Here is a 17,091-nt window from a genome sequence, read left to right as displayed (position 1 = left end):
GGGCTATAGCATTGGGAAGCTTGGCAATCATTCCTTCTTTTCTAGTATCACCCCTCTATTACCTCTAGCAGAAGGATATAAAGTTTCTCTTGAGAATTCTAGTTGCTTCATCTCTGTCTGCATGTTATTGGAAAAGGTGGAATCCTTTGCAGACAACTCAAGTACTAAAATTCTAGTCACATTTTTCTTATTCTCTTTTTCCTACCTGTGGTCAGAATTTTCTTTTTTGGGGTGGAAAAACCAATTTTAGATCATAATGCATTCTTTTCTGTTTTTTTCCCCGCCTCTCTTAATTTTGGTTTAAGTGTTTGAAAGCTTTGACTTCCAATACTTTTATCACTGATATGGATTTTAGTTTCTAATAATTCTTTATTTTTAATAACAGTTGACATAAAATATTATATTATTTTCACGTGTACAGCATAGAGATTAGACATTTATATGACTTACAAAATGATCATCCTGCTAAATCTAAATCTAGTACTCATCTGACACCATAGACATTTATTACAATTTCATACGTTACATTCACATGACTATTTTGTAACTACTAATTTGTACTTCTAAGTCCTTCTCCCCCCTTTTTTTTTTAACCATTTCCCAAGCCCCCTCCTATCTGGCAACTATCAACATTTTCTCTGTGTCTATGAGTTTGTTTCTGTTTTGTTGGTTTATCTATTTTGCTTTTTCGATTCTGCATATAAGTTAAATCATATGATATTTATCTTTCTCTGTCTGACTTATTTCACTTAACATAATACTCTCTAGGTCCATCCACGTTATTGCAGATGACAAGATTTCATTCTTTTTTTTAATGCCTGAGTAATATTCCTGTGTGTTTGTGTGTGTTTGTGTGTGTGTATCACTTTGTTTTTATCCAGTAACCTATTGATGAGAACTTAAATGGCTTCCATGTCTTGGCTACTATAAATAATGCTGCAGTGAGCTTATGGATGCACATGTCCCTTCAAAGTAATGTTTTGGGTTTCTTCAGATAAATACCCAGAAGTGGGATTACTTGGTCCTTCTTTATCTCTTGTGATAGCCTTTGTTTTAAAATCTATTTTGTCTAGTATAAGTATTGCTAATCCAGCTTTTTGTTTTTGTTTCCATTTTCAGGAAATAACTATTTCCATCCTTTTACTTTCAGTCTGTATGTGTCTTTCAATATGAAATGAATCTCTTTTAGGAAGCATATGTAAGTGTCTTGTTTTCTTATCTATTCAGACACCCTTTGTCTTTTGATTGGGGCATTTAATCCATTTGCCTCTAAAGTAATTGTTGATAGATATTTAGTTTTATTATTTTATTATTCATATTTTATTATTATTCATATTTTTTATTTATATTTTTCATGGTTCTCTTCCACCTCTTCCTCTTCCTCATTCTACAGGTCCCATTTACATTTCTTTCTATTTTTAAATTTATTTAGTGGAGTGACAATTGTTAGTAAAATTACATAGATTTGAGGTGTACAATTCTGTATTTTATCATTTATAAATCCCATTGTGTGTTCAACACCCAGAGTCAGTTCTCCTTCCATCACCGTATAGTTGATCCCCCTTACTCTCATCTCCCACCCCCCAACCCCCTCTGGTAACCACTAAACTATTGTCTGTGTCTATGAGTTTTTGTTTCTCATTTGCTTGTCTTGTTCTTTTGTTGTTTTGGTTTATATACCACATATCAGTGAAATCATATGGTTCTCTGCTTTTTCTGTCTGACTTATTTCGCTTAGCATGATACTCTCAAGATCTATCCATGTTGTCAAATGTTCCTGTATCATCGTTTCTTACCACTGAATAGTATTCCATTGTGTATATATACCACAACTTCTTTATCCATTCATCTATTGAAGGGCATTTTGGTTGTTTCCATGTCTTGGCCACTGTAAACAAAGCTGCAATGAACATTGGAGCACACGTGTCTTTATGTATAAAAGTTTTCAGACTTTTTGGGTAGATACCCAGGAGAGGGATTGCTGGGTCTTATGGTAATTCTATTCATAATTCTTTGAGGAACTTCCACACTGCCTTCCATAGCGGCTGCACCAGTCTGCATTCCCACCAACAGTGTATGAGGGTTCCGTTTTCTCCACAGCCTTTCCATCACTTGTTACTGTTTGTCTAGTTGATGATAGCCATTCTGACTGGGGTGAGGTGATATCTCATTGTGGTTTTTATTTGCATTACTCTGATGATTAGTGATGTTGAGCATTTTTTCATATGTCTATTTGCCATTTGTATGTCTTCTTTGGAGAAACGTCTCTTCAGGTCCTCTGCCCATTTTTCAATTGGATTGTTTGTTTTTTTGTTGTTGAGTTGCATGAGTTCCTTGTATATTTTGGATATCAGCCCCTTATCAGAGGCACTGTTGGCAAAAAACCTTGTCTCATTCAGTAGGTTGCCTCTATTTTGTTAATGGTTTCTTTTGCTGTGCAGAAACTTTTAAGTTTCATATAGTCCCATTTGTTTATTTTAGCTTTTACTTCCATTGCCTTTGGAGTAAAATTCATAAAATGCTCTTTGAACCAAGGTCCATAAGTTTAGTACCTATGTTTTCTTCTATGCAGTTTATTGTTTGTTTCAGGTCTTATGCTTTAGTCTTTGATCCATTTTGAATTAATTTTGGTACATGGTGACAGATAGCAGTCCAGTTTCATTCTTTCGCACGTGGCTATCCAATTCTCCCAGCACCATTTATTGAAGAGGCTGTCTTTCCTCCATTGTATGTTTTTAGCTTCTTTGTCAAAAATTATCTGTCCATATTTATGTGGTTTTATTTCTGGGTTCTCAATTCTATTCCATTGGTCTATGTGTCTTTTTTTCTGCCAATACCATGCTGTTTTGATTATTGTAGCCCTGTAGTACAAGATAAAGTCAGGGAGTGTGATACCTCCAGTATTGTTCTTTTTTCTTAAGATTGCTTTGGCTATTCAGGGTCTTTTGAGGTTCCAAACAAATCTGATGATTTTTTGTTCTATTTCTTTAAAAAATGCCATTGGGATTTTGATGGGGATTGCATTAAATCTGTATACTGCTTTGGGTAATATGGCCTTTTTAATTATGTTGATTCTTCCAATCCACGAGCGTGGAATGTCTTTCCATTTCTTTGTGTCTTCTTCAATTTCTTTCAAAAATGTCTTATAGTTTTCAGCATATAGGTCCTTCACATCCTTGGTTAAGTTTATTCCTAGGTATTTTATTTTTTTTGCTGCAATTGCAAAAGGAATTGTTTTTTTGTATTTCTTTTTCTGAGATTTCATTGTTAGCATATAGGAATGCAATGGACTTTTGTACGTTGAATTTGTAGCCAGCAACTTTACTGTATTTGTTGATTGTTTCTAATAGTTTTTGATGGAGTCTTTAGGGTTTTCTATATATAGCATCTTGTCATCTGCAAACAGTGATAATTTAACTTCTTCATTCCCAATTTGGATGCCTTTTATTTCTTTCTCTTGCCTGATTGCTTGGGCAAGGACTTCAAACACTATGTTGAAAAGCAGAGGTGATAGGGAACAGCCCTGTCGTGTTCCTAAACATAGAGCAAAGGGCTTCAGTTTTTCACCATTAATTATGGGATTAACTGAGGGTTTGTCATATGTGGCCTTTATTATGTTAAGGTATTTTCCTTCTATACCTACTTTATTAAGTGTTTTTATCATAAATGGATGTTGTATCTCGTCAAATGCTTTTTCTGCATCAATTGACATAATCATATGATTTTTGTCCTTTATTTTGTTTATATGATGTATCACATTGATGGATTTGTGGATGTTGAACCATTCTTGTGCCCCGGATATGAACCCCACTTGGTCGTGATGAATAATTTTTTAATGCATTGTTGTATTCGATTTGCTAGAATTTTGTTTAGGATTTTTGCATCTGTATTCATCATAGATATTGGTCTGTAGATTTCTTTTTTTGTGTTGTCCTTACCAGGTTTTGGTATCAGGGTAATGTTGGCCTCACAAAATGAGTTAAGGAGTACTGCCTCTTCATCAATTTTTTGAAAGAGTTTGAGCAGGATTGGTATTAGATCCTCTTTGAAGATTTGGTAGAATTCCCTAGTGAAGCCATCTGGTCCCGGACTTTTGCTTTTGGTAAGGTTTTGGATGACTGATTCAATTTCGTTACTGGTGATCAGTCTGTTTACATTCTCCAGTTCTTCATGGTTCAGCCTTGGAAGGCTATATGTTTCTAAGAACGTGTCCATTTCTTCTAGGTCATTGAATTTGGTGGCATATAGTCCTTCATAGTATTCTTGGATGATCCTTTGTATTTCTGTGTTGTCCGTGATAACTTCCCCTTTTTCATTTCTGATACTGTTAACTGGTGTCTTCTCTCTTTTTATCTTAGTGACTCTAGCCAAGAGTTTGTCAATTTTGTTAATCTTTTCAAAGAACCAGCTCTTTGTCACATTAATTTTTTCTATTGTCTTTTTGTTCTCTATTTCATTTAGTTCTGCTCTGATTTTTGTTATTTCCTTTCTTCTGCTGACATTGGGTTTCACTTGTTCTTCTTTTTCTAGTTCTTTAAGGTGTAACATGAGGTTATTTATTTGGGATTTTTCTTGTTTCTTGGGATAGGCCTGTAATGATATAAGTTTCCCTCTTAAAACTGCTTTCACTGCATCTCAAAAATTTTGGTAGGATGTGTTTTCATTGTCATTTGTTTCTATGTATCTTTTGATCTCTCCTCTAATTTCTTCTTTGACCCGGTCGTTCTTTAAAAGTATGTTGTTCAATCTCCATGTATTTGTGTTTTTTCCTGCTTTCTTTTGCAGTTGATATCCAATTTCAAAGCTTTGCCATCAGAAAATATGCTTGGTATGATATCAACCTTCTTAAATTTGCTGAGGCTGATTTTATGTCCCACAAAATGGTCTATCCTTGAAAATGTTCCATGTACACTAGAAAAAAAAAATGCATAGTCTGACGTTTTAGGATGAAGTGCTCTATATATGTCAATTATGTCCATTTTATCTAATGTGTCATTTATGGCTGCTATTTCATTATTTATTTTCTGTTTGGATGATCTATCCATAGCTGTCAATGATGTATTTAAGTCCCCTAGTATAATTGTGTTTTGGTCAATTTCTCCTTTTCATTCTGTTAGTAGTTGCTTGGTGTATTTCTGTGCTCCCTGATTGGGCATAAATATTGATGACTGTTATGTCTTTTTTATGTATAGTCCCCTTTACCATTATGAAATGTCCATCTTTGTTTCTTGTTATCTTTTTCACCCTGAAGTCTGTTTCATCTGATATCTTTATGGCTACACCTGATTTTCTCTGGATACCATTTGCTTGGAGTGTCAATTTCCACCCTTTCACTTTGAGTCTATGCTTGTCCTTGTAGCTGAGATGTGTCTCTTGGAGGCAGCAAATGGTTGGATTTAGTTTTTTGATCCAATCTGCTACTCTGTGCCTTTTTATTGGTGAGTTCAGTCCATTTACATTTAGGGTGATTATTGATATGTGAGGATTTCCTGTCATTCTATCTTTAGTTTTCTGGTAAGGCTGTGTTTCCATTGTTTCTTTGCCTTTTTGTTGTTGTCTATTATTTCTGTGCGGTGGTATTGTAGGATATTTCCCTCTGTTTCTTCTTTTATTACAGTATATATTTCAGTTCTGGATTTTGTTTTTGAGTGGTTACCCTTAAGTTTATGTAAAAGAAAGTTTGATATATAGAGTATTCCATTTTCTTCAGCACACTTACTTTCTCCATTCCCATATTCCGGTTCAGGCCTTTACTCTCCCCCTTTTTATGTTTTCGCTGCCACAAATTGTCCCTGTTGATGGTGGTCGAATAGCCTCCTTTAGTATTTCTTGTAGTGCAGGTTGTGTATTAGAAAATTTCCTCAGCTTCTGTATGTCTAGAAAGGTCTTTATTCCTCGTTCATATCTAAAGTATATCTTTGCAGGATATATTATTCTTGGCTCATAATTTCTCTTTCAATAGTTTGAATATTTGGTTCCAATCCCTTCTGGCTTTTAGATTTCTGCTGAAAAATCTGATGATAATTTAATGGGCTTTGCTTTGTAGGTTACCATCTTCTTTTTCCTGGCTGCCTTGAGGATTCTTTCTTTGTTGTAGATTTTAGACAGCTTCAATACAATGTGCCTTGGAGAAGGCCTGTTGGGATTGAGGTAATTAGGTGTTCTATTTGCTTCTTGGATTAGAGGATCCAGTTCTGTCCACAAGTTTGGGAAGTCCTCATCAAGAATTTGTTTGAATATATTCTCTGTTCCCTTCTCTCTTTCTTCTCCTTCTGGTATGCCCATTATTCTTCTATTGTTCTTTCTGATGGAGTCAGAAAGTTCTTGTAGAGTTCTTTCATTTCTTTTAAGTCTCAAGTCTCTTTCTTCTTCCATCTATGTAATTTCCAGGTTTCTATCTTCGATGTCACTCCTTCTTTCCTCCATCTGGTGAACTCTACTACCTAAGCTGGTTATTTCATTCTTAATTTCTTCTATTGAGTTCTTAATCTCCAGAAATTCTATTTGGTTCTTTTTAAAATTTCAGTCTCTTTCGTAAAATGCTCATGTTGTTCTTTGATTGTGTTTCTGAGTTCATTAAACTGCCTTTCTGTGTTTTCTTGCATCTCGTTGAGTTTTTTCAGAACTGCAATCTTGAATTCTCTGTCATATAAGTCACATATTTCTATATCTTTAAGTTCCTTTTCTGGAGAATTTTCACTTTCTTTCTGAGCTGTCTTGTTGCCTTTGTTATTCATGGCAATTACTGATTTATTATTTATCTTCCTAGACATCGACAGGAGTGGCTTTTGCAACAGGTTGATAGGAAGAGGACTTTCTTTTGTTTTCCAGTACTTGTTGGTAGAATGTTTTATTTTCTCTCCGACTGCAGCCTTTTTTTCTCTCTCACATGGTAGTGCTATGTTTTCTCTGCACTATTCCAGCTTCTCACACAATGGGAGGATTCCCTGGGCTTCTCCTCTGTTAATAGTTCACCTGAGTCACAGGGCGCAGTGTCCCTGTGGGTATGTGGAGAGCTTTTGAAGTTCCAAAGCTCTACCTGCACCAGATTTAGAGCCTGTATGTTTCAGCAGTTCTGTTTACTCCTGCAGGGATCCACCCAGATAGGTTGGGCCAGGGGCGGGGTGAGTTGTGAGAGGTGGCCCAGAGCAATGGCGGCGACCACCACCACAGTTGGTCTTGCTTCCACAGCTCCTTCCCCTTTGCCGGAACTAGTTTGTCTGTTAATCTGTGTGTGCAGTCCACAGTTCTCAGAACAGCAAATATTCTCTTCTTTTGATCTGACACTACTACTGTTCTGCTTCTAGCACCGGACAGGTGGGTGTGGGGCGAGCTCTGGGAGCGTAGGGAGGGGGCGGCTAGTCTCAGTGCCTAAGGCTTCTGTTCTCTGCTCGACAGTGAGGGTTTAAACCACCGTTTTCAGCCTTCTTCCCTCAGTCTTTTCTGTGAGGTCTCTGCCGTGAGCGTTGGGTTCAGCTGTGTCATATGCTGCCCCCTCAGTCCTGTGGGCCATAAGCGGAGCCCTAGCAGTCCGAGTTCTTCCCTCTCCCCCAGCTGTGGTAGTCCCGGGATGCAGTGACCTCAGAGCACTGAGCTATGTGTGCGTCCTGCACCTGCGCGGCTCTGTCTCTGCACTTCCCCCCTCCCTCTTCACCTGCTCGCGCGATTTGCCCAGCTTTAGGTGAATTCAGTAGTGGGCCTCTTCATCTTGCCTGTCTGCTGTGGAGGGAGTCCTTTGTGGAGTTATTGCTGTTTGATTAGTTGTAAATTCCAGGGGAGCTTTACAGAGGCTCACCTCACGCCGCCATTTTAATGACGTCTAACTCGAGTGTTTCTTTTTTATATCTTCTATCTCCATTTTTATGTTTCTTATCTCTTTGTTGAAGTTCTCACTGAGATCACTGAGTATCCTTATAGCCAGTGTTTTGAACTCTGTGTGTGGTCAATTGCTTGTCTCTATTTCGTTTTATTCTTTTTCTGCGGCTTTGTTCTGTTCTTTCATTTGAGACATGTTTCTTTGTCTCCCCATTTTGGCTGTTTTTCTGTGTTTGTTTCTAGGTATTAGGTAGGGCTGGTATGCTTGCCAATCTCGGTAGAGTGGCCTTATGTAGTCAGTGTCTTGTGCGGAGCACTGGTGTAATCTTCCTTGTCACCTGAGCCAGGTGCTTCAGGTGTGTCCCTTGTGTAGGTTCCATTTGCTGTCCTGTTGTAGTTGATCCTTGGTTGCTGTTTTCACATCAACGTGAAGGATTGACCATGGGGTGATTGGTTGTCAGGACTGCCCATGACTACAGTGGAGGAGCTGTTATGGAGCGGATGGCCCTACAGAGTAGGATTCACTTCAGTGGGGCTGTGGTGCTTACTGAGTCTGCCATTTGGGAGTGTCATTTGTGGAGGTTGTTTTGTGGTGCTCTGGTGTGGTCTGAAACCTACTACCAGGTGTGTTGTTTCTGGGGTCTCTTAGGGGCTCTGTCATAGGCGAAGGTCAGCCACTGCCTGTGCCCTGCCCAGGGCCACTTGGTATGTGTTACAAAATGATCTGTAGATGGTTGCCACTTTTGCTGGGCTTGGAGGTTCCTGGGAGGGTTTAAGCTGTGAACGGAGGCTAACTGTCACCAGTGCTGGACTTGGGGGCTGCTTAGCAAGAGGTACAGGGCATGCTAAGGCCAGATGCTGCATTTTGTTTTTGGGGGGGTGGCGTTGTGAACCTTTGAGAGATTTTAGGAAAGTCCACAGCTTGAACCAACAAGGATGATTTTATAGAAAACCCATTGGAAGCGGCTTGGTGGACTTGCAATTTGGGTGGTGTGGGGTGTCAGGAATCACCAGGACAAGGCAAACCATGTTAGTTAGGTTAATGGAAACACAGATATGGCAGCCGCCTGCATGTGCAGCCTATGTTGGGGGTGGGGTGTTCAACAAAGGAACAATGACTTTTGCCAACACTTCTGTCTGGGAGAAAGGGGCCCCTCCAGCCCTTGCTTTGATGCCAGAAAATTCCATTCCTCCCTATATGTCCTTGGTGCCTTTTGAACTACAGCTGCCATGTTGGAACTCAGTGTGAGTGAGTCCATCAGCAACTAAGTCTATGAATGGGCCCTTTAAGACCTGGGACTCCAGGTCTTAAACCATGGTCTCACTCAGTCACAATCTCTTCTGGTTTTCAGAGCCAGAAGTTATGGGGAGTTCTCTTCCTCGTGCTGGAACCCTGGTCTGGGGTGCTTAGTGTGGGGTGGAATACCTCGCTCCTCCGGGGTACCTCCACAGCTGAGATCACCCTCATGATTTTGAACCAGCACACGTGGTTGTGGGACTAGCTCACTCTGTGTCTCTGCCCCTCCTACCATTCTCGACAGGGCTTCTGTATATCCTTAGTTATATCCTCTGTTCAGCTAGTCTTCAGGAGATTCTCAATGATGGTTATTCTGTAGTTTAGTTGTAATTTTGATATAATTGGGGGATGAAGTGAGCACAGCATTTACCTACTCCACCATCTTAACAGGAATACTCACTGATATGGACTTTAAGAGCAAATTTTCAATTCTATGCCTTAATTTAACTCTTCGTGTTTTTTTTTTTTTTTTTTTTTTTTTTTTTTTTTTTTTAGCTAAATCAACTGGTCTCCATAGGGCAGTGTATAACATTACTACTGGTATAATGATAACAAAGGCAAAAGAAATTGGAGATCAAATGGGTATGAGACAGTGACAGGAAACAATCCTAGATAATCTTTCAAAATTTTATCCTGTTGTACAGTCCACAGCATCCTTTTGTCACTTATTTATTTCTTTAAACCTGGATATTGTCATGGGAAATGGGAAAGGAGAAAAACGATTCTTCACAAGTGGATTTTCAGTGGGAAAAATAAGAATGTTTAAAATGAATTCAAATGTGAACTAGGATAATGACATTAATAATCTATATTCTCCATATTGTGTGTATTGGTTTTTCCCTCACAAGTATTTATTCCTTTTGCTTCATCTGAATTGGTTGAAGGGAAATAAAAGAGGTGCCTGTAATTTTTTTTCAGTATTCTATTTGTTCAGATATTGTTGTTGTTGTTTAGAAGATGAATGCCTTTCACTGCCACAAATAACTTAAAAATGGCATAGACAAGAGGTTCCTAATTATGCCCACTGCCCATGTTACATTACATTAACTTTTTTTTTTTTGTTAAATCAGCATATGGTTAATAGCTTATTTTTTCATGGTCTTTTTAATTTGTTTCCTAACATTAAAACAGGGTTGTACTTAAACTATGAGTTTAAAGGAAGAAATGGATGTGAAAGTGCATCAAAAGTTCTGAAAAACTATATTAAGGGAAGAAAAATAGTGTCGTTATTATTGATGAGGCTTGTAATGTATGCTTAAATATACTGGGACAGCCCACGATGTGACCTACTGTTACCCAACTGACTGATTCCAGCTCACACAACTCCTCAGTGTCTTTGTGTTATTTCTCAACATTAACATAAATTATTTTTACTCCTGTGTAAATATGGAGCTTACCTCATTTTATTGCACTTCACAGATGTTGTGTTTTTTACAAATTGAAGGCAAGTCCTCCACCAGCAAAAAGATTACAACTAGCTTTATTGTGATATTTGTTTTATTGTGGTGGTCTGGAACTGAACACACAATACCTCTGAGGTATGCCTGTATAGGCGTCTGTTCTGTTCTGCTTGATGTAAATGGGAAGAACTCATCATTCTTCACACAGGCAACACTTCTGTCTTGAAGACTGGTAAATTTTCTACCCTTTTCTCTGTCTCTCACTTAGATTCCTGAGCACTCAAGTGATGCCAATTTCTTCATGCATCTCGGGGGCCCATGTGCACATTACCTTCTGATTACAAGAGCAGTTGATACTTTCACATGATATATATATATATATATATATATATATATATACACACACACACACATATATATATATATATATACACATATATATATATGTATATATATATATCCATTCACTCAGCATTTAAGGTGTGCCAGGCACTATGTAAGTTTCAAAGGAGATATAAAAATGCTTAAAATGCAATTATTGTCTTCAAGTTTCTTTCAAATCTAATGATAATAAACACACATGATAATAGCTAAATCAATTATAGGGTACAACACAGTGTGCTCTGAAGTAGTGTTCAAATGTGGTATTGTTTCTCTGATAGCCAGGATTTATAAGTCTAGGAACTGAGGAGTGAAAATGGGTGTGGCTCCTCTCACTATTATCCCTAGTGACCCACTAGCCAGATTTTTGTTTCCTGTTCCTGTGACTTTATGCCCTGTTGGCCTAGAGGTCTTAGTTCCATAGGGAGAAATGCTTCCCCCAGGAGACAAAACAATGGTTCCATTGAACTGGAAGTTAAGATTGTCACCCAGCTACATTGGGCTCCCCATGCCCTTGAATCAATAGACAAAGAAGGGAGTGTTGACGTTGGCGAGGGTGACTGATTCTGACTATGAAGGGAAAATTGGACTGCTGCTCCACAGTGGAGGTAAGGAAGAGTATGTCTGAAATGCAAGAGACTCCTTAGGTCTTCACCATGGCCTATAACTAAGGCCAATGGAAGACTAAAACAACCCCATCCAGGAAGGACTTCTAATGGCCCAGACTCTTCAGGATTGAAGGCTTGGGTCACCCCACCAGGAAAATAACTACAACAAGCTGAGGTGCTTGATAAATGCAAAGGGAATACAAAATGGGTAGTCAAAGAAGGTAGTTATGAATACTAGCTAGGAGCACAAGACCAGTTACAGAAATGAGCACTGTAATTGCCATGAGTATTTCATTATTATTTTATTATGAATACATTTGTGTGTATATATACACATATACTAACCAAATATTTTTGTTCTCTTTCCTTTCTTATTCCTTTATCATGTAACATAGGAGGTATTGCCTTTATATTAATATTGAAGTGTTGTAATTTTACATCATAGTTATGGGGTATCAGAAAAAGAGTAAACATCACTCAAGAACTTTTCTTCCTCTTCTGGAGAAGGGATTAGTGAGTTTGGGTTGTACACAGTATAGCTGACTTCTCAGCCTCCATAACTGTGTAAGCCAATTCCTATAGCAAATCTCTCTCTCTCTCTCTCTCTGTCTGTCTGTCTCTCTCTCTCTCTCTCTCTCTCTCTCTCTCTCTCTCTCTCTCTCTCTCTCTCTCTCTCTCTCTCTCTCTCTCTGTGTATCCCATTGGTTCTGTTTCTCTGAAGAACTGTGACTAATATGCATAGTAAATGCTAAGTAGAGCTGCAAAAAAGCTGCTGGGATAATCTACATAGAAAAATTGGGAACGTTTATGGAAGAAGTGAGATTGGAGACTATACCAGATCCTAATTACTGTAGGTGGTATTAGTGCCAGAGGCACTCCTCATTCTAGGCTAAGGAACAGTGTGATATGAGAATGTTTATGGTGATATTGGAATTTGGAGAGTGTCAATAAACATTTCCTGTACAGGCCCAGCTAGTAAATATTTTAGGTTTATAGAGTCTCTGTTTCAACTGTTCAACTCTGCTACTGTCATGTAAATGCAGCCATAGACAATATGCAAATGAACCAGTGTGGCGGTGTTTCAATAAACTATACTTAACAAAAGTGCTTGATTTGGTCCATGGACTGTAGTTGCCAACTTTTGGGCTGGAGAATTGAGAGCAAAGTATCTGAAGTGAGTTGAAAATTGACTGATTAATGGAGGACATTGAAATCTGGGCTAATTAATGGAAAAATTGACTGATTAATGAAGGACATTGAAATCTGGGCTTTGATATATTTCTATGGTAATGGGAAGCCACTAGATGGTTATAAAGACAAAAACAGTCAGAAAAAAATAAATAACTTTTCTGATGATGTTGAGAATGAATGTAAATGGAGAAAGAACACCAATTTATGATGTTATTATAAGTAGATTCTATTAAAGATTAACAAATTTTTAATTCAAGTGGTATGATAAAGGCTCTTCTTAATAGTTAACATGTGTAATCCTTTCTCAGAGTTCCCTTGTATCACTCAGAATCTCAGCAGAAAACAGAAGAGTACTTAAATTGGGCAATTAGCATTTAGTAGAGAGACTACTTATAAAAATGCGGGCAGAGTGTGGGGAAAACATAAAAAAATGGTGTGATGCTTTCAGCATCATAAGAGTAGGTTGTTGCTTTTCTACTGCTCCCCGCTTCCCCTGAGTGCTGTCGAGGCTGCATCGTGTTCACTGGGAGAGCTCCACGTTCCTGTCTAAGCCAGTGCTGCTGTCGTCTCCTTCCAGCTGTCACCAATATCATTTACTGGGATGTCCTCAGCCATGATGAAATGTTCTCTGATATCTACATGATCCGGAGATTGCAGACTGGCTGTGTCTAAAGGTCAATAGTGCAAAAGGGAAGATGGTCAGTAGTACAAAGCATAAAATTGATGATTCGCTCCTTGGTGGAAATGCCTCCTCTGACAGGGCGAAGGTGATCACTGGTGTTGATATTGTCATGAGCCATCATGTGCAGGAAACCAGCTTCACAAAAAAAGCCTAGAAGTATACATCAAAGATTACATGAAATGAATCAACGGGAAACTTGAAGAGCAGAGACCAGCACGAGTAAAACCTTTTATTACAGGAGATGCAGAACAAATCCAGCATGTCCCTGCAAATTTCAAAAACTACCAGTTCTTTATTGGTGAAAACACCAATACAGATAGCTTGGTTGCTCTGTGTGCTACAGTGAGGATGGTGTAACCCTATGTATGATTTTCTTTAAGGATGGTTTAGAAATGGAAAAATGTTAACAAATTTGGATCTATCACCTGTCACCATAACTGGCTGCTGTTTTTCATTCACACACCAGGACTAGGACAAAGGGACTGATGTTATCTTGAGCGCTTTATTTATTTTGACTTTTATTTATTTGGAGCAGAGGCATTGTTTTTTAAGAAAAGCAGGTCATGTAGGTTGTCTAGCATTTAAACTAAAAAAAAAAAAAAAAAGTAAGTTTGGCCTCCCCAAAGGGACGAGAAATAGGAGTGGTTTCTGGAACCCAGAAAGAAAGATTTGAAATGGAGAATCATAGGACCGCAGCCCCACTGCTGGTGATGCCACAGCAATAAAAAGGAATCATTATTTTGATCTCACTCTCCTCTCCTACAGCCTATTGATCAAACACAAGAGGGAATCACACAGCCGGTGAGCATTTGATGCTGTATGTATGGTTCAGCCTTCCAAGGCACAAAGTAGGATGGAGAAGGCTAAAGAGTGCCTTTTGAAGGGAAAACAAATCAATTCTCACTATGGCTAGGGATTGTATTTACTGTCCTTGAAAAGTAGTTTGATAGAGATATTTAAAGCTTCCTGAACATCCATGTGACCCCCAAATTTCTCAACCCCCTTGTGCTAAGTGAGGTCAGGTGAATACAGAGAGTGCCAAAAAAATGTATACAAATTTTAAGAAAGGAGAAAACTGTATTACAATTACACTGATGATAACCACTTTTAGAACCTCTTGTAATTGCAGAAGTCAAATGTGAGCTCATGTTTTCTTATTGGTATATATTGAGTGTTACAATTTTAATACAGTTTTTTTCTTTTCTTAAAATGTGCATACATTTTATTGGCACCCTCAGTATTTCTAAAAAAATGGACTGTGAGTGGAAGTTGCATATGTTATTTTTGGGCTAAGTCACTTAAAGGATAGCACTTAACCTTGTGGCTTTCTCTTTCTTTGCCCTGGCAACCTGGAGGTCTTGTGTGTTGTTGTAGAAGAATACTGGTAATGTAGATTGGGGCCTGATCTACATCATGGAAAAGAGTTACCCTAGAGAGCTACTGGACCTGCAGAAGATTTTGCGTCATGAGAAATAAAACTGTTATTATTGTTGTACTACTGAGATTTTGAGGGTTAATTTCTCCCTGAAGAATAACGTAATCATTCTGATTAATACAGCTAGGAAACATCCAGCTTTAAGCATTGAACTCTCAAAAATGTAACTGGCTAGTATCATTTTGCTAAAGAAGAGTTTGCCAGGATAGGAGGCTGTGTGATGAATTTAAGAAAGAATAGCAACCACTGCTAGCTGGATAGCTTCTTCTATAGAACTGTGCTAGGGATTTACTGATCCAGGCATCCTTATCACCCAACTTATTTAATTACTCTAGTTCTGAATGTGTTCTCCCTCAAATTTCACCTCTCCACACTTCTTATACAGATTTAATTAAGTTAGATACTTCTTCAGAATCACTGTCTCTTGAAGGACAGAGGTCAATTGCATTGCTTGATGTGACCTGTAACTGAGGTTTTCAAATAAAATCATAGAATCTCCCTAGGAACTGGGGGAAGAGCCTGGACTTTGCAGCCAGACAACTCTGTGTTTGTGTTCCACTCCACTTATTACCTCTGTGACCTTGTGCAGATTACTTAGCTGAGCTTCATTGTTTTTCCTCATTTCTCAAATGATAATACCTACATTGCAGGGTTATTGTAGGCATTTAAAAAAGACATATGTTGAGATATAGCAGAGTGGATGTATGGAGAAACTAAATAATTGATAATCTTCCTAATTTCAACTTACTTTGAACTCAAGTTAGTTTGTGGCTGAGAATATTTGAGTCTTAAGTCTTTACTTATGCTTAGTTATGTTGGGTGGGTCTCATTCTCCTAGAGACCTGTGGGTATTTTGTGAAGATCAAGATAAGTATTTTTGTTTGGAGAGTATTCTACAAGGAATAATGTCCAATTACAAATGCAGACTATTGCTTTGGTGCGGTTGTTTGGAATAGTGGGTCAGAAATTCATCTAAGAGTCAAAAGATGGAGTTACTGATTCTGTCTGTCATCATTTTTAGGTATGCAATTATTGTTAAGTAACTTATTCTCAGTAGTTCCTCGTACCCTCATTATTAAAGTAGTAATAGGCATGGCTGAGTTGCCTATACTCAAAGGATTATTATGAGGCACCAAGAAAATAACACATATTAAAGGCTGTGGAGAATTATTAGTTGGGTACAATTATTACAGGTATTTCTATATCTCACATAGTGCCTTGCATTTGACTAACTGTTGCTGAAAGGAGATGGATGAATACGCAAAGATCAAATAAAAGGAAATGGAAAAGAGACTTGGGTTACAGTCAGTTTTCCCTAAGGATGGAGAAGCAAACTTTGAAGTCCACTAACCTAGAATATTGGAGTCTTAATAGCAAGGCTAGGTTTAGTAACTCAACTACAAAATTCCACACTAGAAAAAATTTTGAAAGTCAACTGATACAAAGTCTTCTCTATCCATAAGGAAAGTGAGCACAGATGGTGGCAGTGGCTCATAGATAGCAGCAAAGTTGGAGTCCCAACCTTTATCTTCTAAATTGAAGATGAGTGCTGTTTGCATTCTAGCAGGCAGCATCTTTCCTGGCTTGATGATGTCTCCTTTAGCCCTGAAGTCATCCAGATTCCAGAGAAATATGTCTGACCTTAACATCCATGTAGATGAGATCTGATTCATGTGCTTTGCTTTAGATCTACAAACTATATACTCATTAAATTATACACATTCTTCTCCCAAATAAGCCCTGCGTGTATTTATAGTTATTTTCTGAGAATACAAGGGTAACAGATGTTTTTCATTCTCTCAGGCTCTGCCCATCCTTCCAAGGTCCCAAGCTCCTCTTCAATTGAATAGAAACCTGTGCATGTTGAGGTAAGCACGGTCCACGTAGTTTGGTGTTTCTAGATATAGGTAGAAATTTAGGCACATGGGTGGTACCACATTGTGCCACAGCTCTGTCTTAAATATACTTTCCATGGCAAACTGCTCTAGCATTAAGGATCCTGAGATAACAACATGGTTTGCTTCTGCCTTAGACCAACCCTTGGCCTGTTAGGCTAAAACTTCTATGCTAATAAAAGCTGCTAAATTTCTAAGATCTTCGTTCTTATTGGCAGATTGACTGCAAAGTTTTAGCTCCTGACTCACCACTCTCAATTGAAACTGTATGAGAATACATGTGGGTGTGGACATGTGATCATTTGCACAATGACTGGAAGTGGAATATGAATTGAGGAACACGCTTTCTTGCCATTGGTGGTTCCTTACCACAAATTGGAAGCAATC

General features: G+C 38.2%; 1 pseudogene; it reads left to right on the top strand.

Annotated features, from left to right (window-relative positions):
• Window positions 1–13,286: 13,286 nt before the first annotated feature.
• LOC117017819 (translationally-controlled tumor protein-like) lies at window positions 13,287–13,781 on the top strand (annotated as a pseudogene).
• Window positions 13,782–17,091: the final 3,310 nt, after the last annotated feature.

Source organism: Rhinolophus ferrumequinum, chromosome 25, assembly GCF_004115265.2.
Source record: "Rhinolophus ferrumequinum isolate MPI-CBG mRhiFer1 chromosome 25, mRhiFer1_v1.p, whole genome shotgun sequence".
Classification (NCBI taxonomy): domain Eukaryota; kingdom Metazoa; phylum Chordata; class Mammalia; order Chiroptera; family Rhinolophidae; genus Rhinolophus; species Rhinolophus ferrumequinum.
This window is presented reverse-complemented; position numbering and strand designations above follow the sequence as displayed.